The sequence below is a fragment of the Cavia porcellus genome, unplaced genomic scaffold, assembly GCF_034190915.1.
Source record: "Cavia porcellus strain 051 isolate PalLab524CR breed Dunkin Hartley unplaced genomic scaffold, mCavPor4.1 scaffold_28, whole genome shotgun sequence".
NCBI classification, from domain to species: Eukaryota; Metazoa; Chordata; class Mammalia; order Rodentia; family Caviidae; genus Cavia; species Cavia porcellus.
In genome coordinates this window covers 44966333-44969729 of record NW_026947511.1, presented here as the reverse complement: position 1 = coordinate 44969729, position 3397 = coordinate 44966333, and the positions used below count along the sequence as shown (strand labels likewise).

The window sequence follows — 3397 nt, the reverse complement described above, 5'->3', positions numbered from 1 at the left end:
ACTTACATCTCCATACTTTAGTTCTTTTAAGTTTTGAGGCAGACTCTTGCTCAATTTTGCAATCTTCTTGCTTCAGTCTCTCCCACAGTGCTGGGATTGCAGGTGTGTACCACAGCACCCAGTTGATATTCAGATTTTTAAAATTTGGTCTTTTTCTGTCTTTTTGAGACCAGGTCTCTCTATGCAGTTCAGGCTGGCTTTGAGCTCACTTTGTAGCCCAGGCTGGTCTCGAACTCGCAAGGATCCTCCTGCCTCAGCCTCCCGAGTGCTGGGATTACAGGCGTGAGCCACCATGCCTGGCTTTATTTGATTTTTTTTGAGACAGAGCTTCACTGTGCAGTTTAGGCTGGCCCAGGCTGGCCTTGAACTTGTGACAATCCTTTTGCTTCAGCCTCCCAAGTGCTGGAATTATGGCATGCATCACCATGCCAAACACATCTGGATTTTTAAGAGAGTCCATGTTAAAAATTCTTACCACAGTTGTTTTCTTCTTTGGGACTGGGGTTCGAACTCACGACCCTTGCCAGGCCGCCATATAATTTTTTTTTTTTTTAAAAATCAACTCAGCATTATTCTTAACCTTCTCCTGGCTTTCTTAAACTTTTATAGCCTGAAAGCAAAGAAATCAGCAGGCTCACTGCTGCACTTACCCAGACCACCCACCGCAAGGTTTCCACAGAAACCTGCCACCACCCCCCCACCCACCCCCACCCCGCAATCCTGGATAAGCAAGAGGCTCATTTAGTGAGTACGGTAGTCACGAAGGTGGCTGACACATGCAGATGACATGAAGTCCACAGACACACCAGGACCTGCTGGGCCAGCCACACCTCCATCACGCCATGTCCCTGGCCCGGACCACCACGTCGGCCCTGGAGTAGAGGTAGAGCTCAGGCCAGCAGAAGCCTGCGTCCTGTGGCTGTCATAGAATTGGGTGTGGAAGGGGCCCGTGAGCAGAAGAAGCAGGATGTGGAACAGGACGTCACCAGGGCAAAGGCCGCCAGAAGCAACAGTCTCAGCATGTAAGGTCACTGCTCCAGGATGACTGATAGCTCCCACGTGGCCCCTACTAAGATCGCCATCATCAGGACCACTATCAGAGATGGCTCCCACCACACGCAGGCAGCAGAAGCGCCCGTGGGTCTGCAGGGGCTCGAGCGCAGAGCAGTGCAGCGACGGCGCCAGCACTGCTGCCCGCATGGAAGAGCAAGGGGCTCCGGCTCAATCTTGTAATCAAAGAGCAGCTCAAGCAGCTTCTGGGCCCACACGAAGTGAAGGGAAGCCTGGAGACTCGGAGGCTGTGTGCCATGGAGCCACTTTGACGGTAGGTGGCGCTGTACGCGACCAGATCTTTGTGCCTGCAGCCACCCCAGCCCGCACAGGCTGTCGCGTCCTGGCCTCCTTTGGCTGGAGCTGTCCTCTCCACGTGCACAGTTCATCAGGAAATCCTCGGAGGAAAGGGTCAGCTCCCGTGCACTCACAGATCAGTCAGGGTGAGGGTTTCTTGGTCTCCACGTAGGCAGGGGCCAATGGAACTTACGACTTCAGCTCCCTCAAAGACTTCAGAGACCAGGGTTTCCCGACCCGGAGTCTCAGCTCACCACAGGCCTAGCACTGGAACTCTTCTTTGTCTTAGTATTTAAATCTTTGATGAATTTTGCATTTATAGTTTAGTATATGGTGACAGGTATGGGTCTGTTGTAAGCAGGGATTTGCAAAGAGAACAATTACATAGAGGGCACATAATTTACCGAATTACTTTACAATGGTCACCCAAAGATTCAGACATAAAAAGTGCAGGAAATTTGTTCACAAACTAAAGACCCAGAGAATCCAGCTGAGGGCCTGGATCCCATGGCAATATCCTGCATGAGTCCAGCTGAAGACCTAGAGTTCACAACAATGACCTATGTAAGTCTGTTTCACCGATCTGCACTGGGAAGGCCCAAAGGTCAGCAATGGAAGCTAGGAAATCTGTGCCAGTGGGTGAAGGAGCTGTGCCAGCAGACTGAGAGTTCTGGACTGGAGCCAGGAAGCAATACTCAAAGAACCAGAGCCCCCCTAAAAAATATCACAGCCATCCTCGATGACAATGAGGTCCTGAGCTCCTCTGATGGTAAAAACAGCCGAGTTCATACCAGCGTGAAAAGTTTCTCCTGGAGATTGAGCTGCACACATCTTCCTCTGCTGAGCTAGGAAGCAAGTGATGCAGAATGTACGGACCAGAGCTCCCCCAAAGTGAACCCCAGCCATTCTCAGCAACAACAAGGTCCCGAGCTGCTCTAATGATAACAGCTAGGTTCATATCAGGAAAGAAGCTCAGGGAGCTCCTCCAGGAGAACCCGCATCAACAGGAGAACCAACAGCTCCAAACACCAGCACCACTGCTTCCCTTCCAGGTCTCCTTTTTGCCTTGGAAACAGCCCTCAGGTGGGCCACTGCAGCCAGCACCATGCTGATTCAGGTCAGCTGGACAGCACAAGTTGACCACCAGTCCACCAGGGGTCTAAGCCCAGCCTTCTGCATATAGCTGGCCGTTTTCCCAGCACCACTTGCTGTGGAAGCTGTCTGTCCAGCAGCAAAGGCATATTTGGTACCTTGGCCAAGGATAAAGCAGCCGTGTGCGCCTTCAGTAGTGTTTGCATCTTCTGTGCTGTTAAATTGACCCACAAGTCTAGTGTTTGCGTTTTGTGCCAGTATCCTGCAGTTTTGATCACTGTAGCTCTGTCGAATAAGTTGACGTCGGGGATTGTGGTGCCTCCTGTCCTGTCCCCATTGCTCAGAATTGCTCTTGCTCTCATGCATGTCTTCTGTTTCCATAGGAGTTTTAGATTGCTTTCTCTAGCTCTTCGAGGAATGCTGTTGATATCCCAACTGAGATTGCATTAAAGGCATATAACAGTTTTGGAAGAATGACCATTTTGACTCTAGCGGCTCTGTCTACCCAGGAATGGGGTTATCTCCCCATTTTCTGAATGGCCTCTTTGATCTCCTTTTTCAGAGTACTGTCATTTTCATTGTAGAGATCTTTCACTTCCTTGGTTAGGATCATTGTTAAATTTTTAGTTTTTCTGGATTCTATAGTGGAAAGTATTGTTTTCCTAATTCTACTCTCAGTAACTGTAGTATCGGTGCACAGGAATACTTTCTTTTTGTATTTTTTGTTTTGAGACAAAGTCTCACTATGCAGTTCAGGCTGGGCTTGAGCTCACTTTGTAGCCCAGGCTGGTCTCGAACTCCCAAGGATCCTCCTGCCTCAGCCTCACAAGTGCTGGGATTATAGGCATGCGCCACCACGCCCAGCCAGGAATATTGCTGATTACGAGTATAGACTTTCTATCCTATTATGCTACTGAATTTGGTATTAATTCTAGGAGCTTTTTGGTGGAGTTTCTGG

At 49.7% G+C, this 3397-nt stretch overlaps 1 pseudogene; it reads right to left on the bottom strand.

The window, feature by feature from the left end:
• Positions 1 to 741: 741 nt before the first annotated feature.
• Positions 742 to 2136, bottom strand: LOC100728159 (transmembrane protein 53-like; annotated as a pseudogene).
• Between the last annotated feature and the right edge of the window lie 1261 nt (positions 2137 to 3397).